The sequence below is a fragment of the Apium graveolens genome, chromosome 11 (assembly GCF_009905375.1).
Source record: "Apium graveolens cultivar Ventura chromosome 11, ASM990537v1, whole genome shotgun sequence".
Taxonomy (NCBI): domain Eukaryota; kingdom Viridiplantae; phylum Streptophyta; class Magnoliopsida; order Apiales; family Apiaceae; genus Apium; species Apium graveolens.
Genome location: NC_133657.1, coordinates 18,937,117 through 18,956,524, shown reverse-complemented (window position 1 = coordinate 18,956,524; position 19,408 = coordinate 18,937,117). Strand labels below are relative to the sequence as shown.

At 34.5% G+C, this 19,408-nt stretch overlaps 1 non-coding gene across 1 annotated transcript; it reads left to right on the top strand.

Annotated features, from left to right (window-relative positions):
- The first annotated feature begins 16,072 nt into the window (after positions 1 to 16,072).
- On the top strand, positions 16,073 to 16,179 carry LOC141698997 (small nucleolar RNA R71). The gene has a single exon (XR_012565490.1). It is a non-coding gene; the product is annotated as a small nucleolar RNA R71 (small nucleolar RNA).
- The last annotated feature ends 3,229 nt before the right edge of the window (positions 16,180 to 19,408 follow it).

Here is a 19,408-nt window from a genome sequence, read left to right as displayed (position 1 = left end):
AATTTGTTAGCATTTGCAGCGGATTTATTTTCAGAGTTTATGCTAACATGCTTTTAATCAGACTTTATATCAGACTTTGTATCAGAATTTATACTAGAAGGAATTACACTAACTTTCTTCAAAGAATATTTTATTTGATAATAATCATAGTACAAACTATGATATTCCTTACAAGTATAAATAGAATGCCATAAACTACCACAATGAAAATAAGGATTTGTGGTTTAAACCTAACAGATTGACTCTTAACTCCTGATCTAGGAGGTAAAGAGTTAATTTATTTATTTTTCCTGCAAAAAGAAGCAAGATGGTTAGAGTTTTCAAAATTATAGCATTTCTTTCTAGGAGTATTAGGAACAGGCATATAAATATTGCTTTTATTCACACCTTCCTTTCCATTCCTATTTTTCCTAGCTTCCTTGACCTTTTTTATATTTTTAATCTCTTTCAGCTTATGCTTAAGCTCCTTCTTTATCATTAAACCTATGTTTACTTCAGCTGGTTTATCCTGTTTTAATTTGTATGAAGTTGACTTTTCTTTGACTTCTGTTTTAGAGTCTATCATCTTTTCAGATTTTGACTTATCAGAATTTGACACAAACTTGACATGATTAACTTTAGGCTTTTCAGCTTTCTTGGTAAAGTTTGGTTTAGATGACAGAGTTTCCTTTTCTTCTTTATCATCTAGATAACCTAGTCCTTCTTTCCAGTTTCCATTTTCTAAGATTTTCTGAGTTATTCTTCCAGAGTTAGTTCAAGTTTTGATTATCTCTTTTTCCTTTTCCAATTCAGATTTAAGAGAATTATTCAATTTTAGCACTTCATCTCTAACATACAAAGACTCATCTCTTTCTTTCCGAGTTTGATGAAATATAACTAACTCTTTTTCTAAGTAGTCATTTCTGTTTCTAAGAGCAAGACTTTCAGATGTTAATCTTTCATTTGTTAAAGTCTGATCTCTAAAACTAATGAACATGGTTTTAAGATATAATCTTAGCTCAGAAATATCATCAGTATGAAAAGCAAAATTTGAATGAGGTACCTTCAATTCAGCAGCATCAGAACTGCTATCAGCATTTGCCATTAAGGCATAGTTCACCCCATCTTCGGAATCTGAAGTGTCTGCCCAATTTTTCTTCTTTGTGATAAGTGACTGGCCTTTATCACCTTTTCCTTTCTTGCAGTCTGGAGAGATGTGGCCTCTTTCACCACAATTGTAGCATTTGACATTTGAGTTGTCTCCTCTGTCAGACTTTCCTCCTTTGCCTTCAGACTTTCTGAACCCTTTCTTTTCAGAACTTCCACCTTTCCCGGAAAACTTCTTGCCCTTTCTGAATTTCTTGTAGCTTATCTTTGTGATACCCTTCACCATAAGAGCACACAGTTGCATCATCTCTGTATCAACATCAACTTCAGATAAATTTTCAGATTCTGAATCATCATCATCAGAATATGATGACTCTGAATCAGACTGTATGATGCGAGCCTCTCCTTTGCCCCTCTTTGAGATAACCACTTTAGGAGATTCCTCCTCAGCTTTAAGTGCAATTGTCTTTGACCTTCTTCCATGTCTTTTGCTCCTTTGATCCATCTCAAGTTCATGAGTCTTGAGCATACCATAAATTTCATCAAGAGTAGTTTCAGCAAGGTCATAGTTGTCTCTTATGGTAGTAGACTTCAAATCCCAATTTTCAGGAAGAGCTAAAAGAAATTTTAGATTTGAATCTTCAAGATCATATTCCTTGTCCACCAGTGACAGATCATTCAAGAGTTTGGCAAACCTGTCATATAAATCAGTTAATGACTCATCAGCTTTTGAAGCAAAGTGCTCATACTCTTGTGTGAGTATTGTCTTCCTGTTCTTTTTGATGGCTTCAGTTCCCTGGCATCTTGTCTCCAAAGCATCCCATATTTCCTTTGCAGTCTTGCATCCAATTACCCTATTTGACATGATATTGTCAATTGCACTATGAAGCAGATGCCTTACCCTTGCATCCTTGGCAATGGATGAGATGTCTTCAGTTGTGTAATCACCTTTCTCCTTTGGTATCATCTTTGCTGGTTGATCAGCAACTGCAACAGAGAGCTTGGTAGGCTTATATGGTCCATCATTAATTCTATCAAGGTATTCTGGATCTGTGGCTTCTAGAAACATAGCCATCTTTACCTTCCATATAGGATACTCAGATGCTCCCACTATGGGAACCCTAATACTCTCATATCGACTGTGGGTTTGATTTTTTTGAGTATCTTGAGTTTTGGTGGGCTTAGTTGGAGTTTGTGTTTCTTCAGACATGATTGTAAACTGGATCTCACTGTTTGTATATCAACAGAGATGCTCTGATACCACTTGTTAGGTCACACAACACTATAAAAGGGGGTTGAATATAGTATTTATACAATCAAATCAATTAAGAACACAAGTATGTAACAGTAATCAAGTTTATTCAATATAATAAGCTTAGTTACAAAGTAGGTTAAACTACTCTCTCAGTGATGAACAATATTACTAAGAGCTGCTAGGTTACAATGAATAATGTTCTTGTGAATGATAACACTTATAGTGTAAACCCTAAGTTGTGTTTATATAGTACACAGTTATAAGATATCTTCTAATTGATATGGAATATAATTTTGTCTCCTAAAATATATCAGTCAGATATTATCTTCTACAAGTCTTCTAGCTGTCCAACTCTTCATGCATATCTTCTTTTGTTTTAATCCAGATCCTCTCCTGTAAATCAGCTGCATTCCTTCTCTGAAGTACCCGCACTTAAGTCCTGATATAAATCCCGACGGCCTTAAGTTCTGATATAAGTTCTGACTTCAGTAAGTTCTGATTTCCAATAAGTCCTGATATTAAGTTCTGAAACTAAACATAACAGATTAGACATGACATCACAAATATATCTAACATTCTCAAATAAAACACCTCCGAAATACTTCCGGGTTTTCATCAAATTGTACTAACCGATTCTCGGTCTAATATATTCTCCTCATATATACAACACTACTCTCTAGCGTTATCGATTGAAATTTGGTAATATTCATATACCAAAATCATTATCATATCGTATGATATTATATAACATAATTCGTAAAACATCGTAAATATAGCATCATGTATATATCGACATTATTTGAAAACAAACACAACAGTTTCAAAAAGGTAGGTTTGAAAACTTGCCCGGAGTCCAAGATACGTTTCCCAACTTCCAATCGTTCCGGGTTTTCTAATAAACAAACATCATAATCTTAATCAGTATTCCTACTCTCATCACCAACTTACATTTCTAATAAGTTCAATACTTCATAATTTTCAATATTCAACCGACTCGAAATAAGTATCAATCCTTGGTCGAAACGGACGGTCAAAGTGGTCTTCTAGATTTGACTTTACCGAATATTACTATACGCGACTCACACTCTATCATTTTTAATAAATCGTAAAATTAATATTTTAATACGAAACCACCTCGAGGAGCTTATTGGGTGCTTTTAATATTTATCCTAAAAGTTTCATTTTGATAAAATGAATTTAATTAGGTGAAAAGCATTTTAAAAGTTCGGTCAACTACGGAATTTTACTATTCATGCCGCTTCCACTAAATCGTTGATATCTCTCAAACCGTTAATTTAATTGATGCACCATTTTCGCGTGCGTGATCTTGACAAAATTTCGAACACATTATTTGCAAACGGTTTTCTGGTAACATGGGCGAAAATTCCAAAGTGGCAGTTTCTAACAGTGGGTTGCGTTGGGTGTTTTTACTCCGCGCGACCTTGACTCGACATTTTTATAAAATTGAAAAATCAATATTTTTACTTGAAATTTTCATGGCAGTTAATAAACTATATTTTTTAATCTCTGTAAACATTACATGATTTTTAAATATTTTTAAGTTGATCATTTCGATTTACAAAGTTTGTAATTTGTAACAGTTTTTGTCACGTAAATCACTTTTACTAAAATGGTCATAACTTTTGATCCGTACATCGAAATCAAGCGATTCAAGCGCCTAAATGATCCTCATAAAATTTTCTATCATAATTATGTCTTACATTTCAAGAAAATACAGTTTATAGATTCGGGAACTTCTGCAGAAAACTCAAGTTGTGATTTATTCATTTTAACGAGGTTACGATTACGATCCGAGTTTTGTTTACGTCTTAAATCATTATACCACCATCAACAATCATCGAATCATTATTTCAACACTAACTCCTCTCAATAAAATCATGTTCTTTAGGCAACAATCATCAACCTTAAAACTAATTAACTAAACATCAAGATAATATCAAATCAATCATCAAAATCATACTTATATCCAAGATCCTTATTTTTCTTGAAACTAAAAACTTAAACAAAGTTTGGATGAATGTTTATACCTTCCTTGAACCTTGTTAATACTTAATAAAGTCCTAAGATCCTTGATGAAGCCTTGGTATAGCTTTAGGAGCCTTAAACTTTCATGAAAAATCAAGAAAACAAGTTAGTAATTTGCGTGACTTACCCATGTTATGAAAGAGGTTTGGTAAAAATTTGGTGATTTTTGAATGAGTAGAACATGAGATATGAATTTTTCTCTCCAAGGTGTTGCTGAAAATCAGCATTGTGTTTTTGGAGAGAGAGAGAGAGAATTGCTTGGTTTGCTTCTTGAAAATGTGGTGGAAATTATATGCATTTTGTCTATTTCTAAGGTGTATAGAACAAGCCTTTTTTTCCCAAAGTCTAGGCCTAGCTTGCACACCAATTGTCAAGCTATATCATGATTAAAAAAACAAGAATCCTTATTTTAGGGAAAGTTATTTTGTACTAGCTTTTAATTTAATTAGCTAGCTTCATTAATTTATTGCTAATTTATTTGCATTATATTTTCATAGAATTTGCATGGCCTTGGTTTGTTTATTCGTTCGCTTACGTATTTTCTTGGTCGCTTATTCATTTTCGTAATAAATCTTTGTAAGCGGTTTGCAGGGTAATTAATTTCTTATACGTCCTTTACACTTTGAAGTATCGTACTTGGATTTGAATTTGTAGGATTTTAAATTAGTAATTATATTGTGATTCTCATAATCCTTGATGGTTCATAGATACGGTCGGTTTTCAAAGTTTGTTTTCTTCGAAAACTAATAGCGTTTACATACACTCATTTGGTACGTATAATCACAATATCAACTCGGAATCTTAAATTAAAAACTCGTATATGGGGTGGTCATAAATTTTTTTATTAAACCGCAAGGTTACTATTCATAAAGGTCTTTTACCGATGTCAAAAATTTGGGGTTTTTACAGTCTTGCCCCCTTAAAAGGATTCCGTCCCCAAATCAATTTAGAAATAGGCGAGGATACACTTCTCATATGACCACCTCGAGTTCTCACGTTGACTTCGCAGTATTGGATCTCTTCATAAAATTTACACTCGTACGTCAAATATATTTTCGGGTACTCGTTCTTGTAGACGTATGACCTCTACACGTTACTCAACATACGCTAAGTCTGGCTGTAAGTTTATTAGCTCGTTTTCAATCATATGTTTGGCGTTGACGGATAAATTTTCTAACCTCGATTCGTGGTACTCATTATAAATTTGGCGACCGTTCGACGATGATGCTGATTTATAAGCCAACTTTCTTAGTCCTTTAAAGATTTCAACTGGTCCAATAAACCTTGGGTTCAATATTTCTTTCCCTTTAGAATCTCATCACTCCCTCCACGGGAGGCACTTTCAACAATACTTGGTCCGTTATTTTGTACTTTCTGACTTTATAGTTATGGTCCGTATATCGTTATTGTTTATCCTGGGCTGCCACCGTGTTCTGATAAGTTCTAGGAATTTCTTTGGTCTGTTGACTCAACTATGGTCCAAGTATCCTCCGCTTACCAACTTCTTCCCAACCTAAGGAAGAACAATTTTTTCTTCTGTACAACGCTTTGTAGCCGTTCCAATGCCCGCATGATAACTCGTTATTGTCGGTAATTCGATTAACGTCAATTGGTCACTTCATCTTCCTTCAAAATCTATAATATAGACTATTAGCGCATCTTCTAGTGTTTGGAATGCTCCTTCAACTTATTCATTTCCCCCTCCATCACTCTTACTAGTGCTAGAGTTTCGTTACTAAACGTTTGCTCATTTCGGCGCATCATCTCTATCGATTGTTTTATGTAAGATGTTCTCACTGCATTTTTTACACGCTCGTCTCCTGCTACACGCTTAGTGCCCGATTTAACATTTCTTCCCGTAATAATGTAAGGCACGTCGGGTCCTGTTGTCATCTTGAAGTAAGCACCATTTCATACGCAATTGATTGATACGCTTTAGAATCGTGGAACGCTCAACTTTCGCTATCGGTTAAACTTCTTTAATCATTCCTCGTAGAATATTTATAGTACTACGATACCTTTCGGTCGTATTCATTATTCTTGTTAGCGCATTAGACGTATTCGCGTTTATTGGGAACTGCTACTAGTGGCCTTTTAAAGGGAATGTACGGTCTTCTCTGCCTTCTGTCAGCTCTAACAATGACATCCTTCATTCTTCCATGTTGTCCATCATAAGGGATATCGACGGCTATTTTCTGTATGCTCGCGTGATATGTATATCTGTACGAATTTTCTATCAACGATATACGATTCTTCTAACCGTTACAAATAAAATGCAAGCCGATAGACATATCTTCATGGTCTGGATAGTCCTCCCATTTTACTTGTCAATTTTTAGAGCTCTAATCCATGCCTCTGTTCGTCCTTTCTCGCAAAATATCTTGGGAAATAATCCGGTTGTGAAATTAATTCTTGGGTCCTTAAGTGGCGCGATATCACGGGGTCTCTCTATCACCAATTATCTCTTCCGTGTTCATAACAATTTTATAGAGCGGAGATCTATCATTTGCGTAATAAAATAGGTGGTCTTATTTCACCCATTACTCAAAATCCTAAAATAGCACGACGGCTTACTTGGTTCTTGATAATCCTCCTCCAGAATTTATTATAATAAACTCTTACTCCCATTTAGGTCATTTACAAGTCGCAATCGCTAAAAAAATTTTAATCCTCGCCTTTCTGTTTTCATTTTCAACAATGTCGTGTACTTACTTACTACTCAATGACATCCCGTTTCATATTCGGTCATGACTAGTATCCTCTTAATTTTCTAGTTGTCTTTAATCCTTCCCATTACTTAATAAATGGTACTCTTCCCATTGTCTTACTTCAAATTCATTCGTGCGATCCTCCTCATCAGTTGTCTTGAAATTTATTATCCTCAGTCTATCTTTTCCTACTTAAAGTGTCGGCCACCACATTGGCCTTTCCTTGATGATAATAGATTTCTCAATCATAACTCTTGATCAATTTGACTGTAGCCTCTACCTCGTGTTCAATGTAAGTAAAAAAATCAAAATTTTCCTCATAAGTTAAACTTTTTTTCCCTTCTAGTGCGAACCTTATCGTGATTATTCTAGATTATTATTATTAGAATACCTTATGTTACGGTCCTTAACTCGCATAGACATATCATTATACATCACACAAAATCATATTTCTCGAATTCATACATGCTCGGTCTTTCCCGAATTCATTAATACTTATTTCGATAGTGTTTCACAGAAGCGTACCTCACTAATCATGTTGGTATCTATATTATCGTCCTTCTATAACCATGTTAAAGATCCTTCTGATAATAACTAAATATGGTATTTCCTTTTTAAAACAACTTACTCATCACGATGCTCCAATTGCACCATTTTAGTACTGAGTCTTCAATCTGATAATACAATAATTGGTTCTCAACTATACCTCTCTTTGTTCGGAAGGCAATCAGTCTTGAAACAAAATGATTCTCACGATATCGATGTAATTTAGACAATCTTAACAAGATTTCAAAATCTAATATCTGAAGAAATAATGAGCTCCGAATAAAAGAGTCACAACACTCAAAAGATTTATAACTTGGAAGGAAGAATACAACAAGGATTATCCTTCCATGTCCTTAGAATTTTATATTATGATGTTATAGAGAATATTCCTTGAAAGCAATGATTGCTGAATAATAACATCATACGAACAATACTTGTAAGATTTCCCCAACGAAATAATACTTTTCTTTTCGAGTAATGAAATAAATTTTGAATAACGTCCTCAACCAAAGGTTAACCATTGAGGTTTTAAAGAGATGCTATTTTGAAAGAAGGAATTATATCCAATAATTAACAAATAAGGAAGTATATTGTTCTTCAATCATTTTATGATTTTAAATGGAGATTCGTTATATAAATGAAAGAATATAACATTTCATGAACAAAATATTTCATAAAACTGAATATGAATTCTCTTTTGAGTGGGCGACCTAGTTAGGTCTCAATTAAATCATTCTTTGAAAATTTTATCAACAATTAATCTTGCATATATAATGCATCATGTAAAACAAAATTTGAATGGAAGTGGAACTAGAAAAATAATAACTAGTCCATATCAAGCAATATTATCAACCGGCTAAGAAAATGGCCAGCTCAATCGGTTTGGCCCATAGCAACTAGCTAGAACGATTGGCTAGGCTTTCATCGTATTAATGAAAATTTCGACTAGTTAGGACATTAACGAGTCGTTCATGAGAACATATACAACTAAACATATTTCAGTTTGTTCAAAAAAGAAAATCTCAATATCGTAACCACTAAAGAATTTGTGGCTATCCGGATGACGATATCAAAATAAAGAATTTTCAAATTTGGGTCGAGAAAGGCAATTATAACTCTGAATCGAGTGGTCTTGGCATCGGAACAAGCGATAGCCTCTTATCAAATATTTCTTGCCAGTAAAATGGTACACTCAGAGGTGCCCTCGTTCACAAACTTTATCAGATTCTCAAATAGAATTGAATTCGGAATACCAATATCAAATTGACACTCTTACTATGATTTCAAAGTTCAATATACAATTTCATTCTGATTAGAAGAAAAGGATTCCCGAGGAATCTATGGATATTAGATCATCCATGTTTTTAACAATTTGTTAAATATTTACAATCTCGACTGAGAAGAGTAAGTATGAAAGAAGAATCAAATGAAGATATTCATTATGAATATTCGTCGATGAATTGAGGCAAATTTATTAAAAGTTCCTTGGATAATTGAAATAAAGTATAAATAGCTCTGAGCCGAACAAGAAGATCATCATCTATGAATGAAATTTCATTGATCAACTAAAAGAATTGAACAAGTCCTGATGCGGAGAAAGACTATTCAAGATCGTCACATTAGAAGTTCAAAGTAGGGAACTAAAAGATGTCCCAATATGACTTATCAAGGCAATACGAATGATCAACAGTTTGGAGGGATTAGCGTAACAGTGAGTAGGTGCCAAAATATTTCACTGATTATCCTAACTCTCGTCATCATCCATATGAGGATGATCCCACCTCTTCTTCTTCGTAATTCATGTTCAACTAGTTTCTCTTTCAACATCATTTTAAAATCTCTTACTAACTTGACTATCGTAAGTATATCTGTCATTCCAGTGTTTTACCTCGAAGGCCTTACTCAGAATTACTCCAAAAGCATCTGTTAGGCCGATAGGGGCCTGCTACACGCATCCATTACTAATTACAAGTGGCCAGTTCCCCCTGGGAATAGATCAAAGAGATCTCTCAGGGATCTCAATGCAGTCCATAAGTTCGGTGGCATGTGTGTGTAATTGAACATACGTTACCAAATATATTAGAGGTCTTCGAGTATATATACGTAGTCTCTGACATCATATCTATCGAAGAATTCCGCTCTAGACTAATTGGTCTATCCTTTTTAAAAGGTTCGCTCGTTGTAATCTTACACCAATTAATTATAGACATGCCATCAATTCTCGATACTCTTGATTTTTGAGCTAAGCCATCATTACCTTACATGTCAAGCACACTAATAATATCATGTAATGTACTCATTTTACGATAATATTCTTATATTACATTCAAATCTTCCTTAATAGAATTAATATCCTTAAGGGTATATTGGGCACTATTTCTGCTGAATTCATTATTAATACGATATTCAAATCCTCATTGGTAAAATGACACCTTCAACTAGTTTGGGTCAATAACCTCAACTGTATACTAATAATTAGACTTCATGGTCTCACATGTGATGCCCCTCCATGGGCAACATATATAGAACTACGAGTAACCAGACTCGTGTTATCAAAATGAACATATGGTCTTGGTAATACCGTCTTTACCCCAAATGCCCAGGAGACTTAGCTCCGAGTTCTACAACCACATATTTGCCAAATCATATATGATTCTAATTTTTATTCTCATCATTTTGATAATCTCCAATGGTCCTATTAGTCATGCTTTAATACCTCAAATATACACTTATCCTAACCTACGCATTGGGGCTAAATCCGGTAGTCCAATGATGAACTCTATATGACCTCTTACGCAATCTCGCATCTAGAAAGATTCCTAACACTCTCGTCTCTAAGTATTATAACTTATTGCTCTGATACCATTTCTGTAACGCCCCCAAATCTGGGGTCAGGAATCTGGGTTGTCATGCCATCCTTCACTCATGTGTAACCTGTATTAATTCAATAATCCAACAGACCCCAATCTCACGCACACACACATAAAAGTTATAGCCTTATAAATGATGTACAAGATGTAATCTTCTTTTATTACACTCAAATGCACTTTATAGGATCTTAAACAATTATTCGTAACATCTACATGAAGTTACAATAATTACTACTAACATTTTATACCTATCTAGATACTCTAGTCCCCATGAGACAAAGCTGTAAGAGATTCTTCCCACGATTTCAAGTGACTAATTCCCACGCCGGTATACTGATAATCTGTTGTGTTGTGACATTTAAAAGAAAGCAAGAGTGAGCAATAATGCTCAGCCATAATAATCAACAGTATGAAATGACTGTATGATAATCTCAAGTATAATTCCATATATGATAAATATGTTTTATTCAAAACAGTTTTCCTCGGTGATACACACCTTCTTTCGAAAACAATTCTTCAGTGGATTTATTATCCTGCAAATACCTTAATGGTAAACCCAACACCTAGGCTTGGGTTATGATATTACATCTCAATTCCAATTGGAAGAACTTAGGACATTCACTAAAGCCACCGTATACGATGATCAGTCGTACTACGGAAATAGAAAGCTTTTCTACTAGTAGAATGACGACACCGTCGTATCCCGGTTATCACCCTTGCCGCATTCGGGCTACGTGACCCATTTTGGGTATACACATACTTCACAAGTTCCTGAGTACACAGAGTACCTTCGCATGCGGTACCTTTGGTAGTCTCCCTAGTACACATAGTACTAGAAACCCCTCCAAGTCCTTAAAAGAATCCTATCATATCTCGAGAACTCAAACCATATCGAAGTTCCCTAAGCGTTTCACTTGTTGATAGAAACAGCTATCTTATTAGTGTATATAAGATGTACTACGGATGTGAGTTGACCATTGTCAACAGATAATTAAATAAGGAGGAGTTTCTTTTGAAACTATTTTTCAAAATATTTAAAATGAGTCGAGATAATATTCTTCGACGATCTGAAATTATTCGAATGATTTTTTGAAATTCAGAAAGTATTTTTAAATCAGGTTTTATGATTTTTAAATCATATTAAATCATTTAATAAATAATGAATAATTAAATCATAATTATTAAATAATTACACCTTGAATAATTATATTTTTAAAAGAATATTTGAAATAATATTCCTCAACTAATTTATGTTTAAGTAATTAAGCTAATCTTTATAATTAATCAAGTTTGAAATAAATAATCGTTGGATAATAATTCTTCTATATTGAATGAATAATGAAATAATATCCATTATTCTGGTAATTAAATCTAGTTGAGGGAATACAATCTTTGGAATTCGTTTCAATAAAAGTTTGAGGTATTTAATGTTTCGCAAGTGGACATCAAGTCCCTTGGAATAAAATATGTGCAGACTTTAATCGTCCAAAACATCTCCGGAATGATTCCCGGGTTTTCGTTTTAAGACTCTGACCGGCTCTCAGTCTTATAATTATACATCACGCTCTATTATAGCGTTCATATTCTCAAATAAAATACCTCCGGAATACTTCCGGGTTTTCATCAAATTATACTAACCGATTCTCGTTCTAAAATATACTCCTCATATATACAACGCTACTCTCTAGCATTATCGATTGAAATTCGGTAATATTCATATACCAAAATCATTATCATATCGTATGATATTATATAACAGAATTCGTAAAACATCATAAATATAGCATGATGTATATATCGATATTATTTGAAAACAAACACAACACAACAGTTTCAAAAAGGTAGGGTTTGAAAACTTGCCTGGAGTCCAAGATACGTTTCCCGACTTCCTCTCGTTACGGGTTTTCTAATTAACAAACATCATAATCTTAATCCGTATTCCTACTCTCATCACCAACTTATATTTCTAGTAAGTTCGATACTTTAGAATTTTCAATATTCGACCGACTCGAAATAAGTATCAATCCTTGGTCAAAACGGACGGTCAAAGTGGTATTCTAGATTTGACTTTACCGAATTTTACTATTACGCGACTCGCACTCTATCATTTTTAATAAATCATGAAATTAATATTTTAATGCGAAACCACCTCGAGAAGCTTCTTGAGTGATTTTAATATTTATCCGAAAAGTTTCATTTTGATAAAATGAATTTAATTAGGTGGAAATTATTTTAAAAGTTCGGTCAACTACGGAATTTTACTATTCATACCGCTTCCCCTAAAACGTCGATATCACTCAAACTGTTAACTCAATTGACGCACCATTTTCGCGTGCGCGATCTAGAAAAAATTGGAACACAATATTTGCAAACGGTTTTCTGGTAACAGGGGAAAAAATCCCGAAGTGGCAGTTTCTAACAATGGGTTGTGTTGGGTGTTTTTACTCCGCGCGACCTCGACTCCGACATTTTTATAAGATTGAAAAATCAATATTTTTATTTAAACTTTTTATGGAAGTTAATAAACTCTATTTATTACTCTCTGTAAATATTTAATTATTTTTAAATATTTTTAAGTTGATCATTTCGATTTACAAAGTTCATAATTTGTAGCAGTTTTTGTCGCGTAAATCACTTTTACTAAAACGGACATAACTTTTGATCCGTAAATTAAAATCAAGCGATTCAAGCGCCTAAATGATCCTCATCACATTTTCTATCATAATTATGTCTTACATTTCAAGAAAATACAGTGTATACATTCGGGAACCTCTGCAGAAAATTCAAGTTGTGATTTGTTCGTTTTAACGAGGTTACGATTACGATCCGAGTTTCGTTTACGTCTTAAATCATTATACCACCATCAGCAATCATCGAATCATCATCTCAAAACTAACTTCTCTCAATAATATCATGTTCTTAAGGCAACAATCATCAACCTTAAAACTAATTAACTAAACATCAAGATAATATCAAATCAATCATCAAAACCATACTTATATCCAAGATCTTTACTTTTCTTGAAACTTAAAACTTAAACAAAGTTCGGATGAATGTTTAGACCTTTCTTGAAGCTTTTTAAAACTTAATAAAGTCCTAAGATCCTTGATGAAGCCTTGGTCTAGCTTTAGGAGCCTTAAACTTTCATGAAAAATAAAAAAAAAACAAATTAGTGATTTTCAGAGTTACTATTCACCCTCAACTTCAAACATTTTTATAAAATTTAAAGCTTCATAGATGGGCATGAAATTTGGTGCGTAACTTACCCATGATATGAAAGCGGTTTGGTAAAGATTTGGTGATTTTTGAATGAGTAGAACATGATATATGAACTTTTCTCTCCATGGTGTTCTTGAAAATCAACATTGTATTTTTGGAGAGAGAGAGAGAATTGCTTGGATTGCTTCTTGGAAATGTGGTGGAAATTGTATGCATTTTGTCCATTTCTAAGGTGTATAGAACAAGTCCTTTTTTTTCAAGTCTAGGCCTAGCTTGCACACAAATTGTCAAGCTATATCAGTTTAAAAAATCAAAAAATCCTTATTTTAGGGAAAGTTGTCTTGTACTAGATTTTAATTTAATTAGCTAGCTTCATTAATTTTTTTCCAATTTATTTGCATTATATTTTTCATGGAATTTGTATGGCCTTGGTTTGTTTATTCGTTCGCTTACGTATTTTCTTGGTCGCTTATTCGTTATCGTAATAAATCTTCGTAAGAGGTTTGCGGGGTAAATCCTTTCTTATATGTCCTTTACACTTTGAAGTATCGTACTTGGATTTGAATTTGTAGGATTTAAAATTTGTAATTATATTGTGATTCTCGTAATCCTTGATGGTTCATAGATACGGTCGTTTTTCAAAGTTCATTTTCTTCATAAACTAATAGCATTTATATACACTCATTTGGTACGTATAATCATAATATCAACTCGAAATCTTAAATTAAAAACTCGTATATGGTGTGATCTCAAAGTTTTTTATTAAACCACAAGGTTACTATTCATAAAGGTCTTTTACCGATGTCAAAAATTTGGGTTTTTACACTAAGCTTATACAAGTATGCAGAAATGTGCTACTAAACTTTTTAACATAAGCTACTCTTTCAATGGATGGTGAAAGTGATCATCCGTTGAAAGCTTCAAAATCACTAAGTTAAATCTACTAAGGTGTTTTGTTTATCTTATCATCAAATTCACAACATATTCCTAACACAAGGGCATCAGATTGATGCTAGCTTCCAAATCACACAAGCATTTGTCGAACGATAAGTTTCCGATGGTGCAAGGAATAGTGAAGCTTCCAGGATCTTTAAGCTTCGGAGGTAACTTCGGTTGCAGCACAACACTGCATTCCTCCGTAAGTGCAACGGTCTCTAAGTCATCGAGCTTCACTTTCCGAGAGAGAATACCTTTCATGAACTTTCCATAGCTCGGCATTTGTTCTAGAGCTTCAACGAAAGGTATGTTGATGTGAAGTTTCTTGAAAACTTCCAAGAACTTAGAAAATTGCTTATCCAACTTCTGCTTCTACAACCTTTTAGGAAAAGGAGGTAGAGGATATACCTATTTTTCCCTGTATTATCCTTAGGAGGACTGTTGATAACAACTTTCTCCCTCGATTCCACCTCGGCATCCTTTAGTACCTCTTTTTCAACTATAACCTCATTTTCTGGAATTGTCAAGGGTGTAGACGCACCTGCATTCTGGACAAAATTTTCAGACTCTTCGTCTTGCTGAATTTGGGGGCTTGCGACCTTTTCAGACCTCAAGGTGATGGCGTTCACCTGTTCTTTAACTTCCCTCTTTCTTGGATTGGCTTCTGTATCTCTAGGTTCCTGGTTGTCGATTCAATAAGGCGTTAGCAATTTGCCCTATTTGGTTCTCCAGAGTCTTAATAGAAACAGTCTGTCTTTCGCATATAAGTTTTTGCACATAAGCCTCAACTCCTCAAATTCATACTTTTCATTCGAAGATTGACCTGCACCTCCATGAGTCTGTTGTTGCATTCCCATTGGCTGAAACTGTTACCTTGGTGCAAATTGTTGCTGAAAACCATGAGGATTGAATTGCTTATTTTTAAACTGCTGGAACGGTTGTTGCATCGCATTCTGATTATTGCTCCGACTAAAGTTAGGATGATTTCAGTTATCAGGATGATAAGTGTCTGGAACTGGTTGCTGCAATCTCTGAAAGTTACTGACAAACTGAGCTGATTTACTAGATATAGCACATTGCTCAGTCGCATGCAAACCTGCACACAGCTCACAAACACTGGTTATCTGATTAACACAATAGTTAGCCAGAGAATCGATCTTCATAGACAATGCCTTTAGTTGAGCAGCTATAGCAGTAGTTGTATCCACCTCCATAATTCCTGCTACCTTGCCTTGAGGTAGTCTCTGAGTTGGGTTCTGATATTCATTAGCATCCATCAGTTCAATTAGATCATAAGCTTCCTCATAGCTCATTGCCCATAATGCTCCACCTGATGCTGTATCAAGCATGGGTCTTGACTGTGCTCCCAAACCATTATAGAAGCAATCGGTAATCATCCAGACAGCATTCCATAACGAGAACACTTCCTAAGCATCTCCTTGTAGCACTCCCAAGCTTCACATAGAGATTCTCCCGATTGTTGCATAAATTGAGTAAGAGCATTCCTGATTGCAGCAGTCTTCGTCATAGGGAAGAATTTATTGAGAAACTTCTGAGCAAGATCCTCCCAAGTAGTGATAGAACCTGCTGGTAGAGAATGTAACCAGCTCTTAGCCTTGTCCCTCAGAGAGAATGGGAATAGTCTCAGTTTCACCGCATCCTCAGACACACCATTAAACCTGAAGGTATCGCGAATCTCTATGAAATCCCTAAATGTGCATATTTGGATCTTCCATTGGAGAACCCCCGAACTGGACTGAATTATGTACCCATTGAATTAGGCTAGGCTTGATTTCAAAGGTATTAGCCGCAATGGCTGGTTTGACAATGCTAGACTGAATGTCATTGATTTTCGGTTGAGAATAATCCATCAAAGCTTTCATATCTGTTGTTGGTTCTTCCATTGCAATAAAAACTAGAGTACTTGAAACACACGACTAAAGTAAACCTTGTAAGTAAAATATCCGAGTCAGTGAACTTAACACCGAGTCCCCGGCAGCGGCGCTAAAAACTTGTTAGGGAGAAAATACGCGCTAAAATTACACGCAAGTATACGCGTTCGCAAGTAGTATAAGATATAAATCAGATTCTAGATTCATACCCACATAGACTCTTTTTATTTAACTTAAGATTATGCACCTATGCAACAATGGAATGGCTATCGCTCAATGTTAAGGCAATAACAAGTTGATGTTTATAACTATGATTAAACCAACATATAATTAACTAAGAATAAAAGTGATTGAATTAACTATATGAGACATACATTGGATTCTAACTTCATTAAATATTTCATTCAAAGTCATTGTTCTTAGCCTTAGCATACAATGGTGATGACAACTAATCAGATAACACGAAACTAGTAAATTCCAACTTTCGTTGTTCGAATACCCTACTATTAGACATCCACAAAAGAGATAAAAGTTGAATAAACACCACTTATGTTGGGACCCTATATGTCTATAGAATTTGACAACATTAAGGTTTAATGAACAAGTTATCTATCGTGATTACAAGGGCAAGTATGATGGTTAAAATTACCTAAGAATCATGCATAATAAATACATGAACCTATGCTAGCATGGCAAGTTCTAAATCTCCATATTCATTATCGCTTCAATAGAGATGAACACGCTATCTTATATTTTAGCTACGCACATAAGACAAATAAGCACAACCAATACTAGGATATCAATCAATCACCACACACCAAGATATTGAAATAAATTAACTATATAAATCCATAAGTAAATCCGTTAGAACCCCACGACAATGATTAGTTCATAACCAAACTCATCGTCACCATGGGTTCCAATGAAAGCATGGTAAATAAACTAAGATAAACTAGGTCTGAAATAAATGAATAATAATAACAAAGTACATTAACAAGAGTATTAGTTTCAAACAACAAAGAAAACAAGCATCCAAGATTACAACTTAAGCAAAGAATCACAAGTAAAAATAAGATATTCTTCTCCTTCGTTGTATTGTGCTATTAGGTCTTCTTATTGCTCTCCCTGGTCTCCTTGTTGTTAAAAACATCTTTTTATTGGTTTATATAAGCCCCTAGTGGACCTGGACCCTCAAAATCATCAAATTCTACTAAAATCAGGATTATGGGGAAAAAGGGCTTCGCGGCCACTCTCAAATCAGCATGGGCGGCCGCGCAGGGTTTCGGGATTTTTCTGTTGATTCTTCTTTTGGCCGTATCTTGATTTCTGCTCGTCAGAATTAGGCGATTCAACTGCCCAATCGAAGCTAATGAGATTCTCTTCAACTTGAGAATGGCCTAGGCTTAGAATATTTAGCTATTTTCAGCATATTTCTTTGAAAAGATCCTTCCTTCATTTAACTGATGCCTAAAATGTAATAACACAAAAACATATAAAAATACCAACAACTTGAGTTCAAAACACCAACTTAAGCTTGTAATGAAGCGTTCCAAGTAGATATAAAATCCACTTATCATGTCTCAATAAGTGAGCAAAGAAACAATGATTCACAGGAACAAGTCATACTAGAATTGGAAGAAAATGAGTTCTACACCCTGTATGAACTTGATGAGCTAGATCAGTCAATGGCCTATCTAGAAAGAAAGTTCTCTAACATTAGAGTAAAGAAGCCAAGATTCTTCAAGGGAAAAGGACAATCATTCAAGAAAGACAGCAGCTGGAAAGGAAAAGGAAAGTACACACCTGATAGAAAAAATGGCTACAAAACTGGATCGGTTGATAGATTTAAGATAAGATGCTATAAATGTGATGAGCTAGGCCATTTTGCTACAGAATGCAGGAAACCCAAGAAAGTAAAGAAAGACAAAGCTTATCTTGAATTGGAGGCAAACTATGAAGCTCTTCTGAAGAAACAGCAAAACAAAGCCTATATTGCAGAGGGAAATAGTTGGGATGATTCTGATAATGATGAAGATGAGGAAGTTGGAAATTGTGCATTTATGGCCTTGGAGCAAGGAGAGTGATCCTCATCAAAAGCACATGTACCAAATCTTAACACCATTGATTTAAATGTAAGTCAATATAAGGAAACTGTTGAAAAGATGAGCAAGAAATGTTTCACATTGATACAAGTATGGTTGCTACTAATGAAGAGGTTAGCGGATTAACAAAGATAAATGAGAAGCTTGAAAATGAGAAACAAGAAACTGGGTTGTTGCTAGTAGAGCTTGAAGCTGTGAAACAAAAAAATGCATATCTGAAGAACAAGCCCAAGTGTGCAAATGAGATTAAAGCAGTGTTAAGGGAGAAGCTAGAAAAGAATAAAGTCAAGTTGAAATCTTTCAGGAATGCATCTGAGTTGGTTGGACAATACCATGAGAAGAACAAGCCATGTGCAAATATTGCTATTGGTCTTGATTATGATGCCTTGAACAACAAGAAGAAAGCTGTAGGTGAAAAAGGAAAAGCAAATGAAAATGAAGATGTTCCAGCTATGCTTAAAAAAGTTGGTTCACATATGTTCAAAGCATGTGAAGTAGATTTCAGTGAAGAAGTGTTAATCATAAAGCAAGAAATTGGTGATGAAGATAATGAGAAGAAGAATACAAAAACAACTCAAACTTTCAAAGCTGAAAAGAAGCCCATGGTCAACCAATATTCCAAGACACCTGTCAAGGAAATGAAAACTGAAGATGCAAAAAAGAAGAAGAAGAATAGAAATGAGAAGATTGGGATAAACAAAAGCAACAATTTTGCTTATGTTACAGATGCTCCAAGGATGAAATATGA